This window comes from Perca flavescens, chromosome 12, assembly GCF_004354835.1.
Source record: "Perca flavescens isolate YP-PL-M2 chromosome 12, PFLA_1.0, whole genome shotgun sequence".
NCBI lineage: Eukaryota > Metazoa > Chordata > Actinopteri > Perciformes > Percidae > Perca > Perca flavescens.
In genome coordinates this window covers 27832198-27854948 of record NC_041342.1, presented here as the reverse complement: position 1 = coordinate 27854948, position 22751 = coordinate 27832198, and the positions used below count along the sequence as shown (strand labels likewise).

General features: G+C 39.5%; 1 pseudogene; it reads left to right on the top strand.

Moving 5' to 3' along the window:
• The first annotated feature begins 4906 nt into the window (after positions 1–4906).
• LOC114564830 (myosin-7-like) lies at positions 4907–17713 on the top strand (annotated as a pseudogene).
• The last annotated feature ends 5038 nt before the right edge of the window (positions 17714–22751 follow it).

Below are 22751 nucleotides of genomic sequence, written 5' to 3'. Positions count from 1 at the left end.
AAATCCCGAACGTAGTACAATCATGCTTTCTCAAACGTAGAAAAATTACAAAAGTTGTTATCTCAAGCAGACCTTGAAAAAGTAATCCATGCTTTCCTCAAATCACGGCTTGATTCTTCCGCTTAAAAATCAGCTGCCAGACTTTTAACCAATTCAAAGAGAAAAGACCATATCACTCCAATCCTTGCAACACTACACTGGCTACCTTGATATAAAATTGATTTTAAACTTGTACTAAAAGAGATTTGCTTGTGCCCTATGACCCTAGCCACTGTCTGCACTCCTCAGGTACATTAGATTTTTCCCACTGCCTGCCTCTTTACGAAAGCAAACTGGGCAATTTCCATGAGAACTCCCTACATGAGGAACTTTAGTTAGGGACCGTTCGGTATTTATGGAATGGACCACCGGAGGAAAATAGGGGAGGGTCATGTCTTTTTATTCTTTGTTGATGGGAGGGTCAACCAATTTATTTTAGTCTAGGGGGAGGGTGACCCAACTTTTGTATTCATGAGAACAGCAAAATTTCAAAGTGGCTTGGTTGGTGCATATTTATCCACGTAGCTCCATGTAGCTCTCTTAGTCTCGGCCCTTATCACTAGCAGATGGGTCCCTCCTTGTTTAGTCAGCCAGACAATTTGAGCTGTAGCTTTAGAGACCATGGGATTTCCCAAACTGAATAAATCCTGCTCGCACATATTAACACAAAACTGCTTTGCTAGCTCCATCAAGTTGTAACTAAGACATCTGCTGAAAAAATAACGCAATAAAACGCAAGCTTTTATTTTGAAAAGTCAAAGCTTGCGCCGTGGACAGCACCAGCCGGGAAGGCATGAGACGGAGGGTCTCCAGGCTGCAGCCATACCCGACTCAAATATCCTTTCAGCCCCGGTGATTACTCATGAAATTGTGCAAACGACAGCCTTTTCAAGGCATTTGAGAAGGAAGGAGTGGTAGCATGCAAGCTCCCAAATTAACACTCGTCTGAGAAATGGAGTTTTGGATAACGTTCAGCTTCGGCAGCTTTAGCTATGCTAAAATATACAATGACTGAGGAAGCCTAGTGACGAGTCCATAGCAACCAGTGTTGAAGAAGATGAGAATGCAGATGTTTAGGCTACGTTCACACCGCAAGTCTTAATGCCTAATTCTGATTTTTTGCACAGATCTGATTTTTTGTTTGGCTGTTCACATTACCTTTTAACGTGGCCTATGTCAGATTACAGTGTGAACTGTTTGCGGTTTTGAAGGGACCCGCATGCGCAAAAGAACAATAACAATGACATCAGACGCAGCACGCTGTTGTGTGCGGGTGAGACGGGCCGGTGGTGCGCCAGACCCCAAGGGACCGGGATCCCAACCTCAGCCGGTGCACGCCGGCCCTCACTTTCATTGCGCCACGGGGCGACCCTCTGACTTGCGAGCACATTAAACTCCTTGGTCCGTGTTTACAGATGGGTCGGGTGGGTTGCCGACATCGCCTTTTTACGTGAGCTGATCCCAGCCCTGGTGACACAACGCAGTTGGGGCACACTGAGGACAGTCCACACAGGTTGACAGCCGCACTGGGAGCAGGGGGCCCCGCCCCTCCCCAAGGAGAGAGAGGGCGCAGCGAGGATTATTGAGGTAAAAGTCGCATCAAATCCGCCTTGGTTGTTCACACTGCAGCCGCATTGAATAAAAAATCACGTATGTCCAGGGGTCTCATTTATAAACATGGCATACGCACAAAACGGGGCTGAAAATGTGCGTACGCCACTTACCACGCAAACGTTGTGATTTATAAAAAACAAACTTGACGGGAGAATGTACGGTCCTCCACACAAACTCTGAACCATGCGTACGCACATTTTGGAGACAAAATAGGAATTGGCGACGCAGATGGTGAGGTGGTGAACTGAAGTCAGACTGCAGAGAGTAAATGGGAATAAGATTACTCGTAATATTTTCTAGTATTGATGCCTCACGCACATTCTTTCACTGCATATTATCCACATTACCATGAAGATGAAGTCCAGCAGTGTGATTTGCGCTTGTACTGAGTGATAACTGTTCCATAAACACCTTGTAAAATCAAACTCAAATCTTAAATAAAAATGTGTTCTTAATGTTTAATCGGCGCTGTCTCGCCGTCACATTGTCAGCTACGGAGCGCAGGAGGAGGAGATGGCCCGACTGCATGGAATACAGGATAGCATAAAATACCCTACCATTAGATAACTGCAGAATACAGTGTAAATAACTAAATATCTGTCTTTAAAACTGTGCATATATCATCAAATATCAAAGTCTGAAAATACAGCCGTTAAGCTCTCGCGCAATCGTTACCCTTAATGTCCTCATTATCAGTCCGAACTTTAATACTGTTTGTGACAAAACCTGCATGAAGAAAAGTGTGTTTGCCTATTACACTTTATTTCGTCTTCAAATTGTATCTCAGAGTGAGGGATACCACTAGTTGATGCTGTGATTTTGGCAAGGTGTTAACAATCACAAATTGTTGTAAACATATAAATACTGCGGTGAACCCGTGCATAATGCTGCACGATGGCACTGCTGGCTCTACAGAGGACTACGCTAATGGAAGTATCAGGAGAAAAAGAGACTTCAGGGACCATTACGATGTCAATTTAAATTCCCTAAAGCTGTGCTCTTGGATCTATGTACTGAATTGGGTCCAGTAGAGAGGGCAATGCGCCGGAACCGTGCCATCCCAGTCCAAATACAGGTCTTCGCCACTAAGGGGGCCACCGGCTGTTTCCTGAGGGAAATGTCAGACAGCTAAATGTTTTTTTTTATATATAAATAATATATATAATCTTCACCTTTATCATTAAGGCTTGTTTGGATATAATATATAGTTCTGTTAAATCTTATCATATAGGTCTGATATATGGAAGCTGTCCCCGAGTGCCTTAATGCCTGCCGTTTTGGAAGATATTATTAATAAAGGTAGTATAGATCCGGTTTCCCTACACTGGCCGAAATTATAATTCAATGAGCAGCAATTCCCGAGCGTCTGAGAGGTTTTTTGCTTTTTCTCCTCCAGTCGTCATGATTCGGCATGATTCGGTGTAACGAAAGAACAACTGCCAGGGTCATTAACATACTTATCAGCGTTCACGAGGTGCTTTGCATTGACTATTTATGGTTAAAAATGGGTGTGTACAGGGCAGGATAAGAGGCTGATCCACGTACACACACTTGTAGGTAATCTGTGATTTATAAGAGGAAAACATTGCTTACAGGTGTGCGTACACATGGCTTTATAAATCAGACTTTTTTTTGGCGTACACCATTTTGGGCTTTTGGGCGTACGTATGTACACTTATAGTAAAGGATCCTACGCACAGTTTTATAAATGAGACCCCTGGTTGTTAAAAACCAATGGGTATCTGTGCATCTTTGCCAAGCGCAAACCAGCACAGAAGGCATCAATTAAGTGTTGGGGAGGGTCATCCTTTTTTCCATATCATTTTGGAGGGTCGTCCAAAATGTATTGCTGGTGAAGGGAGGGTCAGGTCTATTTTGACTAAAGACCCCAAAACTCCTCCGGTGGCCCCTAAAATAAATAATGAACAGTCCCTTAGCAAACCGTCTTGCTTCCTCAAACAGTGCAGAAAGACACAGGCGAGGATAAAGAGACAGCGTATTTTCCTCGCCACATTCAGTTGCCTAGATTACTGCATGAACTGAAGGGACTGTGGGTATTGCAGATGGCATCTGTATTGGCATCCTTGGAGAGCACTTTTAGTGTTTAAACCACCCCCCAACTATTTCTATAGTCTCACTGACAATCTTTATTGGGTATCAAAGCTCATACAGTATGTTTGCCATACCTGGTCCAGGTCATTGAAAAGTGTCAAAAAGGTCAGCTCAAGGAACTTAAATTGTATGTAATATGACATGTGTTTGATTGCATTGTGTCTGAATAGTTCTATTGCTGGTAAAGAAAAGAAAACAATGCCAAGTGACCAGGGTTAGACATGCATATATCTGTAAACAGTGGTGAGTGATAAGAAAGGGATGTCACAGCTGTGACCTTGGCCTTGTCTTGCCTATCTGTAAACAGCTGAAGCTCTTTATTCTCCCTCTTGAAATGTATTTCACACCCTATCACTTGACAGACTATTGTTGAACTTTAGATTGAAATGTTTGATGTCCCATAAATCCTGCGAGCCTGCTAGCCTACTTTATTTAGTTATAATATAGTATATGTAGTAGTATAGTATAGTTATAGAATATGGAGGCACAGTCCATGATAAAATGCGTCTGCCATAAATGACAGACATACATCATCTAGGCGAAAAGTGGCTCTAACTTCTAAGAAACAAATAACAATATTTTACACTGTTATGGAGCATGCAGTAGTCCTATCATGTCTTAATCATGTATTGATACAGAACATTTATTTAAATCAGGATTCATTTAACATTATCAACATGTGTTGTAGATGGAAAGGGATTTTCTACTTCACAATAATCATGCCCTTAAAAGTTCGTCAAGCATTACTTTATGTATATCAAAAAGCAGTGGAACTTCAAATTAACAAATGTCCAGCATTACCCTAATTAATTAAAATTTTCAAAATAATTAAAAAATATATATTATTTTATAACCCAATCTGATGTTGATCGTCATGTCAAAGCGGTTTCATACAAATTACTAGGACAAAAGAGAATGACATGATAGATTGCAGCAGCTTGTCCATGCTCCCCCACCTCCGGCCTTCCCCTTTCTTTCTCAGGTCCAGTCCAGCATATAGTTTGTTGATCACAAGGTGGCAGCAATAAATAGCAGCCCTAGGCTCTACCTAATTTGGAGAAAGCTTTTTGTAATAGGCAACCTGGATGCCATTTCTCTGATATGCATCCCCATATTTGGTTGCCGAACAACCTTTATTAATGGAGAGGCAGCCTGGTGTCAGCTACTGGATCCATCATTTCACTTGACAAAGGTTGACGGTCAAGGTAAGAAAAACATCCACATAATTGAGAAACTGATACGTTGTTTGTGTAAGATGTTAAAATCACTCCCAGCTATATATATATAGACACTTTTGCTGCATGCTACATTTTGTAAAGCTTAGTGATACATTTTGGGTGAAAACATTTGTTAAAATTGTATCACTGGGATTTGTTTTAATTTTTTTTACTTGTCACTTAATTTGTCTTAATTAAATAATGACGTAATATGAGATTTGGTTTTCTTCTGTCTACTTAATAGAAATACCGCAGATCCCAATTTCCTGTGGAGTGAAACACTTTAGGTAAAATTCACAGCTACATTGTAGTGACAACAGTTAACCCTAAAGCATCTTGCTTTTCTTTTTGGGGTTGTTATTGCATACAAAAGGCCTTACACATCCAATTTGTAAAGGACCTGTGCCTGTCTCTATAACTCTAATGTTAAAGGCACATCCATTTAACCTTTATTTGTGTAGTTTTGTTTAATAAAAAAAGAGTAAAGGATGATAGGTTATAAATAGTACACCAATGATAGTATGACCAATGATTGTAAATATAGTTTTTTGTATGGGGATATACAAAACTTGTGTCTGTTCATTATGTCAAGTTTATTTTTTAATTATGCCGTTTGTCTAGATTTCCATGGGTCTCATGTGAATGAGTAATGGTTCATACATGAGTTTGCAAAGAAATCCACAGGTTGTAAAATATATTTTATTCTCAAAAGGTTGAAAAATGGGTGACGCCGCCATGGCAGAGTTTGGGCCCGCTGCTCCTTTTCTTAGGAAGTCAGACAAAGAGCGTCTAGAAGCCCAAACTCGTCCATTTGACATAAAGAAGGAGTGCTTCGTTCCTGACCCTGAGGTTGAGTACGTAAAGGGAACCGTCACTAGTCGTGACGGTGAGAAAGTCACTGTTCTGACTGAATATGACAAGGTTTGTACACCATACAGTATCAATTCATTTAAGTTCAAATGTATGCCAATACAAGTCTTGAACTTTGTTTAAGACTGTTATCTCTGGCTGCAGACTGTGACAGTGAAGGAGTGTGATGTACACCCTCAAAACCCGCCAAAGTTTGATAAAATTGAAGACATGGCGATGTTCACCTTCCTCCATGAGCCCGCGGTGCTGTTTAACCTCAAAGAGCGTTATGCAGCATGGATGATCTATGTAAGACAATAAAGCGTAACATAAAACCTAACCTACCCATTGATAAAGCACTGTTTAATAAGCATCATCATTATGACAAGGTAACACATATCTTATCATTTTACTATCTGTTGCCCTTCGCTTACTACAACAGACCTACTCTGGGCTCTTCTGTGTGACTGTCAACCCCTACAAGTGGCTGCCAGTCTACAACCAAGAGGTGGTTGTTGCCTATAGAGGAAAGAAGAGGTCTGAAGCTCCTCCCCATATTTTCTCCATCTCTGACAATGGCTACCAGTACATGCTGTCAGGTAAATATTCTATTTTAGCCTCATTTTCTTTAAATATTCAACGCTGACGTCATTTTATTTTTTACTAATACTTTGAAAATCTCTCTTGCTGACAGACAGAGAAAACCAGTCAATCCTTATCACGTAAGTCACACAGGCCAAAAATCCCTTAAGTAGTTAAGGGTCATAGGTCTTGGTCTAAAACCTTCTGTCTCTCTTCAACTCAGTGGAGAATCCGGTGCTGGAAAGACTGTCAACACCAAGCGTGTCATTCAGTACTTTGCCAGCATCGCTGCTGCTCCGAGTGCGAAGAAAGATCAGGCTGCTGAAAAGAAGGTTGTATTACAAACTTATTTCTCATTATGATACAACCGAAATATAAATGATAAATCAGTTAGTTCAACACTAAAACTGCCAGATACGACAACATGGAACACTGTAATTAAAAAATGTAAATTGTTCCATCATTTTGTATGCGGTTTTCCTCCTGCACTGACCTTTCCTAAATACCCATTCTTTACATGCCTATATCATTATAATGATATAACATTTAGAAAACCAAATAAAGGTTCTTTGTTTAAAAGCCTTTTCTAAATTGGCAGTAAACCTGCAGTTTATATATTTGTATGACAAAATCAGGGTACGCTGGAGGATCAAATCATCCAGGCTAACCCTGCTCTGGAGGCCTTTGGGAATGCCAAGACCATCAGGAATGACAACTCCTCGAGATTTGTGAGTTGGTGTGACGGCAATGAGGCTACTTGATTATCATTGAGAGATTATGTTAAATATTAGAAATATAAATTAACACTTATTTTCATCTTAGGGTAAATTCATCAGAATTCATTTTGACAACCGAGGAAAGCTGGCCTCTGCTGACATTGAGACTTGTAAGTAAAACTAAATCCATCCATACATCCATTTTCTAGGGCACATATTTATTGTAGGGATGCATTGTGGTGTCAATCCCCGCATGTGATAGGCAGGGTACACTGTCTCCATTTTGAAGTCACATTTTAACCATTTTGAGTCTCCCGTTGTCTAATCTACATATAGGAAATTAGATACAGGGGAAACATATAGACTCAGATGGACAGATTCATTATTAAAAGTAATGAAATAATGTTTGATCACATTAAAATGTGGCAGCTCTAACTATTTAGTTTTAGAAAATGTGTTATTTGTCTACAAACCAGGGAAATTGTATTGTTGCATCAAGGAGTGGTATAATGTCCCTTATTAGTTAAACCTACACCTATAGCAAATTATTTTATACCGGAACACAATAACATAACATATAATATACCTTTGACAGACCTTTTGGAAAAGTCTCGTGTGACCTACCAGCTCAAAGCTGAGAGGGACTACCATATTTTCTACCAGATCTTGTCTCAGGCAAAGCCTGAGCTTATGGGTAAGTGGACAATATACATGTAATAAATATGATTATTAGTGTACTGTATCATGCATTGCTTCATATTTTAAAAATATATTTTCAGACATGTTGCTTATCACCAACAACCCCTATGACTACGCCTTCATCTCCCAAGGAGAGACAACAGTAGCCTCTATCAATGATTCTGAGGAGCTGATGGCCACTGATGTGAGCTGAATCTTAGATTCACATCAGCAAACATGTTTAAACAAATTTTGAAAAAAAAACAATTTAGAACAAAATAAGGAAATACCAAAAATGCTTTTTATATTTCATTCAGGAAGCCTTTGATGTGCTGGGATTCACTCAAGAAGAGAAGTGCAGTATTTACAAGCTGACTGGTGCCATCATGCACTATGGTAACATGAAGTTTAAGCAGAAGCAGCGGGAAGAGCAGGCGGAAGCTGATGGCACTGAAGGTAAGTGAGGTTGTCATATGTAGATGGGTATTATTATTACAACAGATTTGGCACAGGGCAGATCCAGCATTTTTAACAGTACTTAACACATAATTCTAATTTGATGAAATAAAACTGTCAACTTTCTAGGTTTTAACATACTAAAGTTTATTAGGTACATTTAACTAAAACTAATGCAGATTAATACAACAGTCTTCCAATAAATCACACCTTTATGAAGATTATAATTTTAAGTTTTTGTTTAAACTGTTTTAGAAAGGTATTGAATCAACTTTATGGTCATTTCAGAGAAAAAGTAAATGTAAAGTAATGTCTTGAATAGCTATTGTAACACTGGGTTTTCACAGGCAGCTTCAAAGGCAGCAGAGCAGAGCAATATAATTCATTCCCTATGGTGGTATGAGTGAAGTCCACTGAGAGTGATGAAAGTGCCCGGATGTTCACTGCTCTGCTAGTCAATTTTTGCTGAGCGGTAGCCAAAGAGAGGACACACTTACAAACTTGCCTCCAATATTCCCCTGTGTACACAGAAGTGCTATATTTAAATTACCCATTGCAAATTAAAAGGGGATTTTCCTATAACCTACTTTGTTATACATCTCTGTATGACTACAGGGATTTTGATACAACACCACCAAAACCCAGAACAAATTGTTAGCAAAAACAATACACCATCATCACAATGTTGTGGTTACACTGCATGTGACAAATACATTGGAGTTGCAGTTGAAAAAAGGCAGCTTATTAAAATCCAGCGTAAAATTGTGACTGTATCAAATAAAAGCACTTTTTTACACATCTGACAATATATTCCCACCTTGTTATGTTCAACCATGTTTGTCACAGTCTATACTTTAATGTGTCAAAGAACTCTTAAGAGAAAGTAGCTAAAAGAGCATGCCTAATTACTGATTGAAGAGGCAGAGACTAATGTATATTTTCACATTTTCAGTTGCTGACAAAATTGCATATCTAATGTGCCTGAACTCTGCGGACCTCATAAAAGGTCTCTGTCACCCAAGAGTCAAAGTAGGAAACGAGTGGGTCACCAAGGGACAAAATGTTTCTCAGGTAATGACTTGAAGGAAACGTTTTCAGGATAAAGATTTTTAAAGATATTAATGATTACTGATTGATCCCAAAGGTGTACTATGCTATAAGTGCACTGTCTAAATCAGTGTATGAGAAGATGTTTCTGTGGATGGTGGTGAGAATTAATCAATCCCTGGACACCAAGCAGCCTCGCCAGTACTTTATCGGTGTGCTGGACATTGCTGGATTTGAGATCTTTGATGTGAGTTTAGAACAGAATCCAAAGCTAATAAGACATAAATAACACATTTGCTTAACATTTTCATGCCCAAGTTAATTTCTGCTTACGATCAATGTTGTTATAGTTCAACACCTTTGAGCAGCTGTGTATCAACTTCACCAATGAAAAACTGCAACAGTTTTTCAACCACCACATGTTTGTGCTGGAGCAGGAAGAGTACAAGAAAGAGGGCATTGAATGGATTTTCATAGATTTTGGTATGGACTTGCAGGCCTGCATTGACCTGATTGAAAAGGTGAGTTTTTAAGTTTACTTATGCAAATCATCAAAAAGAGCCACATGAGCCAAAGTAATTCCATTACGTTCTTTCCTGAACCCTCACATGTACTTATTGTGCTCGTCTTAAACAACATGAAAACATATATCTTTACTTTCTTAATTATATTCTTCTCAGCCTATGGGTATCATGTCCATCCTTGAAGAGGAGTGCATGTTCCCCAAAGCCTCTGATACCACCTTTAAAACTAAGCTCTATGACAATCACCTGGGGAAATCTAACAACTTCCAGAAGCCCAGAGTTGTTAAAGGGAAACCAGAGGCCCATTTCTCCCTGGTTCACTATGCTGGAACTGTTGATTATAATATCAACAACTGGCTGGTGAAGAACAAGGATCCTCTGAATGAGACCGTTGTAGGACTCTTTCAGAAGTCTAATCTCAAGCTGTTATCTGTCCTCTTCGCAAATTATGCTGGAGCAGATTCAGGTAAGAATAAACTGAATGTAGTACTGCATTAACAAACACAGTCAATATTTTATCATAGCGTTAATACAAGATTGAATAATGTATACCTGTGTCTGTTAATGTAATCTAACAATTTGTACATTTGTTTATTCAGCTGAAGGTGGAAAGGGCGGCAAAGGAGGAGGTGGCAAGAAGAAGGGTTCATCCTTCCAAACTGTGTCTGCCTTGCACAGGGTAAAATATTTGTTTTTTTCATTAAAGTTTTTTAAATTGTGGTTATGGGTCTAAGCTTGAAAGGGTGTAGTTATGAACGCATCATATGTAGGTACATGGCCATTGTAAAACAGGATTGATGAAAAGATGGTCTAAGCCATAGATATAGAATAGTTCTATATCTATGGTCTAAGCTAACCAAGACAGACAACTTACTCAGGCTAATAATTTACCCACAGTAGTGTGTAGTACACAGCCTACTTTCCCAAGGCTGTGACACAATTACTGAATTTAATAAGTTGGGCATACATTTAAATTTACAACCCAATCTTTTAAAAGTTATTGTGTCAAACACAATGATAACAAAATGTATAAAGTTGTGTTAAAAACTTGCAGGAGAACCTGAACAAGCTGATGACCAACTTGAGGTCTACTCACCCTCACTTTGTTCGCTGCCTCATCCCCAATGAGACCAAAACTCCTGGGGCCATGGAGAACCCTCTGGTGATGCACCAGCTGCGCTGTAACGGTGTGCTGGAAGGCATCAGAATCTGCAGAAAGGGCTTCCCCAACAGGATCCTCTATGGAGATTTCAAACAGAGGTTTGCATGTGATGGACAATCCCAAATTTAAATCTACCAAATAAATCAAATGATTGTCTTACATTTTTTATATATATCTTTCACAATGTGGAAAAACATTTTATCTGTTGGATTTGTGTCAGATACCGTATTTTGAACCCTAATGCCATTCCTGAGGGACAGTTTATCGACAACAAGAAGGCTGCCGAGAAACTTTTGGGTTCACTGGATATTGACCACACCCAGTACAAGCTGGGGCACACAAAGGTCAGTATTATATATAGAAAATGGATTTGTATAAAATACATATTATTACTGACTATCCAATCTGCTCTATGAATAAAGGTGTTCTTCAAAGCTGGACTGCTGGGTCTGCTAGAGGAGATGCGAGATGACCGACTAGCACTAATCATTACTGGCATCCAAGCCCGGTCGCGAGGCCTTCTGGCAAGAATTGAATTCCAGAAGATTGTTGAACGCAGGTAACTGCTCACAACATGGCCAAACTTTGAATGTCAAAACAGGTAACTTTTATTCATATAGCCCAATGTCACAAATCACAAATTTGACTCAAGGGACTTTACAATCTGTACAGCATTCAACACTCTCTATCCTTAGACCCTTAATGCGATAAGGAAAAACTCTATCCATCTATCAAAGATTTATAAACGATATCCTTTGACAAAACACAGTACCTTAAAATGCACATGTACTCTAATGTCTTACATACACAAACCAAATAAATAAATAAATATCAAACACAGAAAAGCATAGTGGGGGAGATGAATCTATTTAGGCTGTATTGAAAAGGACATTCTTTGCAATCAGGTTAAAACTGAATTTTTGTTTTGTTTTCTATACGTCCATGCTGGGACAACGGTATCGGAAAGGTGTGTATGTTATTTGAGCATATAGTACGTTTACGTTGCTCTTCTGACATGTTCTGTTTTGTTGGGTCAAAAAAAAAAAAAAAAAAAAGTAAAAGAAATGGATTTTACCTGATGGAGACAACTTTAAAGACAATGATCTGCTGTTGGCAGGGATGCACTACTTGTGATCCAGTGGAACATCCGTGCCTTCATGGGGGTCAAGAATTGGCCCTGGATGAAGATGTACTTCAAGATTAAACCTCTGTTGAAGTCAGCAGAGAACGAGAAGGAGATGGCCAATATGAAGGAAGAGTTTGGCAAACTAAAAGAGGCTTACGCAAAATCAGAAGCCCGCAGGAAGGAACTCGAAGAAAAAAATGGTCACTCTTGTCCAAGAGAAGAATGACCTGCAGCTCCAAGTTCAATCTGTATGTTGGAAATGTTCAAATCTGTGATTACAATAAAAATAAAATCAAGTCTGCCTATGTATAATGCTGTACCTTTTAAATTACAACAGGAGCAAGATAATCTTTGTGATGCTGAAGAAAGATGTGAGGGGCTGATCAAAAACAAGATTCAGCTGGAGGCAAAAGCCAAAGAGCTGACAGAAAGACTGGAGGATGAGGAGGAGATGAATTCTGAATTGACTGCTAAGAAGAGGAAGCTGGAGGATGAGTGCTCTGAGCTGAAGAAAGACATTGACGATTTAGAGTTAACTCTGGCTAAAGTGGAGAAAGAGAAGCATGCCACAGAGAACAAGGTACCACAAACACTAAATACTGTGAAATTAGTCTGCGTGTCCCAAATAACATTCATGTTAAAGTCCCTGATACAAAATTCTTCTGGCCACAGGTAAAGAACATGACAGAAGAGATGGCTGCTCTGGATGAAATCATAGCTAAGTTGACCAAAGAAAAGAAAGCCTTACAGGAAGCTCATCAGCAAACGCTGGATGATCTGCAGAGTGAAGAAGACAAAGTCAACACTCTGACTAAGGCCAAGACTAAGCTGGAGCAGCAAGTGGATGATGTAAGAATTTACAAGATTACATGGATTTGTATGTAACATGTAAAATATTGACTGAATAAGAAGTTATGTATTACGACCCACAGCTCGAAGGCTCCCTTGAGCAAGAGAAGAAAGTGCGTATGGACCTTGAGAGGGCAAAACGGAAGCTTGAGGGAGACCTAAAGTTAGCTCAAGAGAGTGTCATGGACCTGGAAAATGACAAGCAGCAACTCGAAGAGAGACTGAAAAAGTAATATGAAATGCACTTGTAAAAAACACAAATAGATTTCAAACTGTGTCAGCTGGTCCATATTATTTTATTTTTTATCTACAGGAAAGATTTTGAAATCAACCAACTCAATAGTAAAATAGAAGATGAACAAGCAATGAGTGCCCAGCTCCAGAAAAAATTGAAGGAGTTACAGGTAATAATTTAAATAAATAAAGTTGGATAACCTGGTGCTTGAATAGGACATTTTACGACCACAATTATAATAAAAGCAATACAATGCTGTTTCATATTTTGCTTTCATTTTGGTCTAGGCCCGTATTGAAGAGCTGGAGGAAGAGCTTGAGGCAGAGCGAGCTGCCAGAGCCAAGGTGGAGAAGCAGAGAGCAGACTTGGCCAGAGAGCTGGAGGAGATCAGTGAGAGGCTGGAGGAGGCTGGTGGAGCAACATCTGCTCAGATTGAGATGAACAAGAAGAGGGAGGCTGAGTTCCAGAAACTCCGCAGAGACCTTGAAGAGGCCACTCTGCAGCATGAAGCCACTGCTGCCACACTCAGGAAGAAACAAGCTGACAGTGTGGCTGACCTGGGAGAGCAGATTGACAACCTGCAGAGAGTCAAGCAGAAACTGGAGAAGGAGAAGAGCGAGCTCAGACTGGAGCTGGATGATGTGGTCTCCAATATGGAAAATATTGTGAAGGCCAAGGTAAAATAATTTATTTATTGTAGGTTTCTACTCATCGGATAAGTAATTTGTTAGGCTTAAGACAACTTTTAATTTCTTTTGTAGAAGGTCACATGCCATTATTAATGTATTTTGTTTTCAGAATAATTTGGAGAAAATGTGCAGGTCTCTGGAAGACCAGATGAATGAATACAAAACAAAGGCAGACGAGGGACAGCGTACTATCAATGACTTCACCATGCAGAAAGCAAAGCTTCAAACTGAGAATGGTAAACATTTGATATGAACTGTGTGTTTTGTTTGGATATTATAAACAACTAGTTTAATTCTTTTATCAAAATTAGGTGAACTTGTAAGGCGGCTAGAGGAAAAGGATTCCCTGGTGTCCCAACTAACCAGAGGAAAACAGTCCTACACTCAACAAATTGAAGACCTTAAAAGACAACTAGAGGAAGAAGTCAAGGTAGCAATCAACAAGCTTTTAGAACTTGGTAGAGATGGTAGTACATAAAGATGCAACAAGATGTGCTTTCATTTTAGGCCAAGAATGCGTTAGCCCATGCAGTGCAATCTGCTCGTCATGACTGTGACCTGCTCAGGGAGCAGTATGAGGAGGAGCAGGAGGCCAAGGGTGAATTGCAGCGAGGCATGTCCAAGGCCAACTCTGAGGTGGCTCAGTGGAGAACTAAGTACGAAACTGATGCCATCCAGAGAACCGAGGAACTGGAGGATGCCAAGTGAGTAAAATATATTTTCACTCGATCAACTTTGCAAAGCTTTTAAACAATAAACCAAGATAACTTCTATCATCATCCAGAAAGAAGCTGGCTCAGCGGCTGCAGGATGCTGAGGAGGCTGTGGAAGCAGTGAATGCTAAATGTTCGTCTCTGGAGAAGACCAAACACAGGCTGCAGAATGAGATTGAAGATCTCATGGTGGATGTGGAGAGGTCTAATGCTGCTGCTGCTGCTCTGGACAAGAAGCAAAGAAACTTTGACAAGGTTGCATTTAAAATACATTTCGCACTTTTGCTCTTTTAGATAAATAATTAAAGTAAAATGACCTTAAGCATACATATTTCAGGTCTTGGCAGAATGGAAACAGAAGTATGAAGAGTCTCAAACAGAGCTGGAGAGCTCTCAAAAGGAAGCCAGGTCTCTGAGCACTGAGCTCTTCAAACTGAAGAACTCTTATGAAGAATCTCTTGAACAGCTGGAGACCATGAAGAGAGAGAATAAGAATCTACAGGGTATGGGTCAAACCAGCTTACACCTCTATCGTAGTTTTTTTCTAATGACCAAACCATTAATAATGTGACATTTTGTTTCTCAGAGGAAATATCTGACCTCACTGAGCAAATTGGTGAGAGTGGAAAGAGTATCCATGAGCTTGAGAAGATTCGAAAACAGTTAGAACAAGAAAAGTCTGAGATACACACAGCCCTGGAGGAAGCAGAGGTATCTTGAATGTTGAACGGTGGACTTCATGAACTTTGTTTTGGTACTTGGTGTAACTAGTCATGTATTTCATTTTCATTCTATATTTGATGATAGGCCTCACTGGAGCATGAGGAAGGGAAGATTCTCAGAGCCCAGCTTGAGTTCAACCAGATTAAGGCTGATCTTGATCGCAAGTTGGCCGAGAAAGATGAAGAGATGGAACAAGCAAAGAGAAATCAGCAGCGAATCGTGGATACTCTTCAGAGCTCTCTTGAGGCCGAGACTCGCAGCAGGAATGAGGCTCTCCGTTTGAAGAAGAAGATGGAGGGAGACCTCAATGAGATGGAGATCCAGCTAAGCCAGGCCAACAGGCAGGCAGCTGAGGCCCAGAAACAACTTAAATCTGTTCATACACATATAAAAGTAAGCATTTATTTAAAAAAAGAACACCTTGGACATTGCATTACACTATCAGTTTATATAACTTGCTTCACAATAAATTTCCCGCATTTCCAGGACCTTCAGCTCCAGCTTGATGACGCTCTTCGAGCCAATGATGATCTAAAGGAAAACAATGCCATCATTGAGAGACGCACCAACCTTCTTCAGGCCGAAGTGGAGGAGCTCAGGTCTGCTCTGGAGCAAACTGAGAGAAGTCGGAAACTTGCTGAGCAAGAGCTGCTGGATGTTAGTGAAAGGGTGCAGCTACTGCACTCACAGGTGAGATGCGGTCATTGCACCGTTCTTTTTTATTGTTATTTTACTGAGAAATTCTATAATCAAGTTTTGTATTCAACCAGAACACCAGTCTCCTAAACCAAAAGAAGAAGCTGGAGGCTGATACATCCCAGCTTCAGACAGAAGTAGAAGATGCGGTGCAGGAGTGCAGAAACGCTGAGGAAAAGGCCAAGAAGGCCATTACTGATGCTGCCATGATGGCAGAGGAGCTGAAGAAAGAGCAGGACACCAGTGCTCACCTGGAGCGTATGAAGAAGAACATGGAGCAAACCATCAAAGACCTGCAGCACCGTCTGGATGAAGCTGAACAGATCGCCATGAAGGGAGGCAAGAAGCAGGTGCAGAAGCTTGAGGCCAGGGTGAGTGTCGATAATTTAAAATGAACAATCGAATGAAATCACAAAATCATCAAAATCTGACAATATAAAACATCCTAGAACTATGACGTTTCCTCATCAAAAAGCTTACTTAAAAATATTTATGTAAAGAAAACTAAATTTTCAAATCATTCCCTCAACAGATCAGAGAACTGGAAGTTGAAGTAGAGGCTGAACAAAGAAAGTCTAGCGAATCTGTCAAGGGAATACGAAAATATGAGAGACGAATCAAAGAGTTGACCTATCAGGCAAGTTACAATTCATTTACAAAATTGTATAACACAAAACATAATTTCTATTCAAACTTTAAATTTTTTGTTTTTTCAGACAGAGGAGGATCGCAAGAATATTGCCCGTCTGCAAGATCTGGTAGACAAGCTGCAGCTAAAGGTCAAATCCTACAAGAGAGCTGCAGAGGAAGCTGTAAGTATTAGCATTTTAGTATAAAATAGTTTTTTAATATAAAAAAGTATAAAACCTGTCCAAGCCCAGTATGTTTGTGCATATTCAATAACATGGCTCATTCCCAGCTCAATAAAAGCTATGTGGTAGAGCTTGATAAACTTCATTAGATTTGCACAGCCCAGTAAAAACATCCTCTCAGTGAACATTTTATATCATTTTACGCACAATGCTTTCATATAATTTCATATAAAATGTAATTGAAAAATATCTATTGCCAGTGGTTCAGTTGGTTTTAAGTATGTCTCATTACATAATCCATGTTATAAGTGCAGAAATACATGTCAGGCACTAATGAGGTTATTGTGTTTCTGTTCTACAGGAGGAGCAGGCGAACAATAATCTTAGCAAGTTTCGTAAGCTTCAACATGAGCTTGATGAAGCTGAAGAGAGAGCTGACATCTCCGAGTCTCAGGTCAACAAGTTACGTGCCAAGAGTCGGGATGTGGGCTCAAAGGTCAGTTCTTGATAGTCAATTATTTTTTATCCATTTTTTGTGTTGGGCACATATAGTTTTGAGCCACGTTAGGGTTTCAGTAAAGTTTAAAATATATAATAATGTATGATATAAATCACAGTATAAACCTTCATATTACTATGTAGAACAGTAAATAAACAATATGTAAAGGTTATGATTGCAGCATTGCAAATTATAATGCATTAAAAAATTACTTTTTAAATCACATTGTTTACTTTTTCTCATTTCAGAAAGGACATGACGAGGAGTGAAGCTCATGGAATGACTTCTGGATTCTTCTGAGGCACCTGATGTTTGAATATTGTGTCTCCCTAAGCATGTCAGTTGTTCAGTAGAATAAAATGAATCTGCATCTCAGTTCTGAAACTGTTCCTTGGTCTTTTTTAATAACTTCTCCGTATAGTAGTACATTGGATCAAACTTGTATGATACTGGTAACACTTAAGGGGCAGTGGATGGGCCTTTACCCCTAATTAGGTTAATGGACACAAATAGCCTGCAGGTCATAACTGCAGATCATAGTGAGAAGGGTAACACAAAGGTTTTAAGGCCTCATATTATGCTTTTTGGCTTTTTCCCTTTCCATTATTGTGCTATATATCTTTTTTGTGCATGTAATAGGTTTACAAAGTGAAAAAGCCCAAAGTCCACCCAAAGGGACTTACCATCTCCGACAGAAAACACTGTTCACAAACTGCTCCAAACAGCTCTATTGTAGTCCAGCCTTTACTTCAGAGACAAACGTACGTCACTTTGTAACACAAGTTATAATGCTCGCCTAGCTGCTAGCGTGGCACGCCCTTATACTCTGCTTCTGACTGGCTTGTGGTGCTGACCTAGCTACTGCGCATGTGCGACTCCCAACAATGAAGGAATAGAAGTGAGATGCCTCACTCGGTAGCTAAAACAGAGAGCTCAACACACAGTGTGAAAAGAGGAGCTGCAGCAATGTGCAGTACAACAAACATATGGTGTTTTTTGAAAATTAAATTATGTAAACCTATTCTGATATAACCTCTAAATACAAGTATGAACCTGAAAATGAGCATAATATGAGCATTTTAAAGCAATTTGTTATAAAAAGGATTGTGCTAAATAGTAAAATCTATGTGATCTGACTATTAGATAATAGTCTGAATATTTACCTATTATGATCATGTTACAATGTCATTAACATAACAGATACGATTGGCAATCGGACAGCAAATGCTCTTTTAAGCTCACCTGTTATTGAGGTACACTTGCGAAGGGTGTCTCATTCCTTGTGTTGTTTCACAATAGAAGCCTATGATTCTTTAGAAAAGAAAAACATTAAATGTTTGGAAAATTGTGACCAAAAGCACTTCTGCTCTCTTTCAGGTGAGTGACCATACAGATACATATCAGCAAATTAATGCATTACAGATTACAATAAACTTATAAGCATATATAAGTGAGCTCACTAATAAAGAATGCAATATCTAATAATTATTAGCTTTTGGCACTATAGGAGACGCATTTCAAAAGTACCACTTAAGCTTGTGTCTACATTTTCCACATCTTTCACAACAATATCACTACATTTGCACATATTGCAATAACATTTCATGGAAAATGTTAGACTTAATGTGAATAAATTGCAGATTTGGCATGTCACGTAAAACATTTCACATAATGAACAGTTTGCTAAATTCATTCAAATATAATGTAATTCAAATCCTACCTTTTTCCTCCGTTTTTCTGTTATGTGCCATGCTCAGTCTTCATCAGCAGAAAAACATTCTTATCTATAAGAGTCTTAACCAGATCTGAGCACAAATCCACCAACCACTAACTTCAGTGTCTGAATGGAGGCCAGAAGAAGGGTAAGACAAGAGAAGGACACAGGGAGGCAGGGTCCAACACTCAACACCTCCTCAAGTGACCCTCAGTGAATACCAAGTATTCCAACAATAGAAACCTCATCTAAAACCACAGTTGGCTCAGATTTCACACTTAAGGTTGGCTGACACCTTCCCTTCTGTGTACATGTGATTGCAGAAGTCACGGATAGCAGGACTATGGACAGCTGGGAATGGGACCTTCGCCAGAGGGCTGAGTGCTCCTTTAACGCCTGGAGTAGATAAATCTAAGTAAAGGAGGTCAGGATTCTGGTTTGAAGGAAAACACATTGTCAACATAATGTACAGCATGTCCACTGTATGGAGGACATTTTAAATAACGCCCTGTTGTTACTTAGGCTAAACAAGGTTCACTGATAAGGTATAGGTATATCAGGGCCTACCTAGTGAATAACATCCTTTGTCTATCTTCTATCATAGATGCCACTGAGTTACAAATAATATGCTAGTTTCAGTTCAAGGGTTACCTATTGAAAAAAATGTTTGCTGGACGTACTAGTATTTACAGTCCTTGTCAGAATGCAAAAAAACCTGCAGAATTTGAAGAAGTGAGACCTAGGCCTATTCCTTCAGGTCCCACTCTCCCCTCTCTGTCCAGGCCCTCCCATTAGACAAGCACGGGCATGCAATGGCTTCATACAGTAATCTGTACAGTACTAATCATTCATTTTATCCCAATGTTGTTATATAGTGGCAATTCTATGAGAGTTACCATTACCATTTTATGTGTAAAGTCCTTTTAGATAAGATTATGCGATTAGAGGCTCTAGCTAGCTACATAATCATTACATTACATGTCATTTAGCTGACATTTTCCAAAGCGACTTACAATTGCTATACTGTATATCAGAGGTTATATGCCTCTGGAGTAACTAGGAGTTAAATGTTTTGCTCAGGGACACATTGGTTGATGTATCACAGTGGGAATTGAACCCAGATCTCCCACACCAAAGGCATGTGTCATATCCACTGCGCCATCACCACAACCAGAACCTGAAGTAGCTGCAGCCATGAACTATGGTTGGCAGAAGGCTAAACTAAAGGCTCGTTTTCTACGTTTACGTCTCCTCTCATACCGCCTCCGGCGTCACGTTGTTCGATGGCAGCAGTAGGCTCTGGTGCGGCTTCAACCTCTGTACCTCGTAGCAGACTAATTAATAAACTAATAGGCACTTATCTTGCTGCTGTTCATGGCAGACAGACTTCCCTTAGTATACAGTCTCCCAGACTTACTGCCAAGACTGAAATATCACATATCATCTGTTTAATAAATATTCATCTTTACTTCATCCACTTGGGTCTCCTGATTGGAATGAAGCTATAGCATAAGTTCTGTCAGGAAGACTTTACTTTTGCATGCTTAGGCCTTCTTTAAATCCCACTCATCTGCATTCAGTATTTACACACATGCTCACTCACTGTCCCTTGCTGTCCAGTCTGGGGCTGTCAATTATTTTATCATCTGCTTTCATTAGCTGGTCAAATCAGCTGATCTCCTCTATCAAATAGCTCAGCGACACACCTACATTGTAAGCATAGGTATCATCCTGCTGCTGCCTCTGTTTAAATATGATTCTCTCTCTGCCTTTAGTACATTCGTGCTGCTGTTATGGGAGCTTGGCCTGGTGGATTTTTTTCATCTACCAGTCCCCTTGGCCAGTGAGTCAAAAAAGGTAATTTTGGAAACTGGATACACCAACCCAAAACAGCGGCCGATAACGACCGACTCAAATAGCTGAATCGGGTATCGTGACAATGGGGCCAATCTATTCAATTTAATGTTTATTATATACTGGAATTTTAGTTTTTGTTTAAGTTTTGACCAATTTGTTGCTTCATTTAAAAGGCTTACACTTCAATGGTAGTTTTGAAGATGTTTACCAAATTGCTGGTGCACAATTTATTACTTTAATAATAGATAACAATTCAGTACATTTATATCGGTGTTGCCTTACACATAAAATAATGATCCAAGTCACATTCACACAGGCATACATCTTATTGATTAAACACTTATATCGGATCTGTACTCAGTATCTGCCGATACCCAAAGACCAGGTATCAGTATCAGGACAGAAAAAGACGGATTGGTTCCTCCCTTCTGTATGGGATGTGGCTATCTTCCCCTCGCAAAAGACGTTAGGTACTTATATGGTTCACTTCATAGCTGGTTGGTCTGGTTCACGAGGGTTTGTGTGTAGTTATAGCCTACTTACAGAGTCTGGGCTGTTATATTTCAGATGTATCTCTCTCTACTGACCTTCCTCCCCAGTTGCTGCAAGAAAATCACAAATACAATATTAGATACAATGTTTTACCCTACTTAAAAAGCAAGAATCAATTTTAATTCAGTATAATCAGCCCTAAGTAAGGCTGGGCGATATGGAGAAAATCAAATATCACGATATTTTTGACCAAATACCTGGATATCAATACCGCAACAACATTGTAGTGTTGACTATTGGTGCTTTCACAAAATATTTACACAGTGAGATTTTTGATAAATAGTCATCAGTAATGTGGATATAATGACTAAGTGGGTAAAGGCAAATAATAGAACAGTTACAACAGTCTGGTAAGTTCAGAAAATGACATCACTTTACTGTAATGCAGCCTTTAAAACCAGGAAAAGACAACACTTAAGCCATATTACGATATTACAATATCCAAAATCTAAAACGATATCCAGTCTCATATCACGATATTCAATAGATTGCCCAGCTCTAGCCCTAAGAGAAACAGATTTACAGTAGGCTATACTGTTGCTTCCAGTTTTAGATGTCTGTACAGTAAATTGCTTGATCGCCTGTTGCTGCTCCTCTCCATATAAAAACCCCCCTCTGCCTGCGTCATATGCTGTCCCCATGGATGTATGGTTGTCCCCAAGCTGTCCACTAGCTAAATCATGAGTGCCAGTCAGCCGGCAGGAATTTCACAGGTTATCTTTGTGCTCAAGGATACAACGCCATGCCAGAAGGCAAGGACAAGGGTAGAAGCAAGGATACAGACATTTTACATGTGGTGGTATCCTGATATCACAACTTGCTTAATTGAATTACTCGCGGCTAATAAAATAAAGGAAATATGTTTGCAAATGATCTTGCCGCTGACATTGAGAACTGTCTTGTTTTAAGTGCTATATTTGTTAGTCTGAGAAATGTCAGATAACGTCACATACGTTATCCACATTAAAATAAAGAAGAAAAAGCAACTAACGTTACACTAAAAGTAGCAGGAGTTAACATTACCTCAAACTTCGGGACAGAGCAGGACAAGACACATACTTGCTAGCTACATAATTTGGACCAACAACAAAATGTTTCTCCACAGAAAATCTCACATCCAAATGTTAATTGTCTCTGGACTTGCTGTCTATTTTATAATGTGCAACGTTAGTAGCTAGCGTAATACAATGCCGGTGGCTGCCACTGTGTATTTGAGATTTGAACGCATTAATTGTTGAATAAAGATAGGAATGATAGCTAACGTTACTGTAACGATACGTACGCTAACGT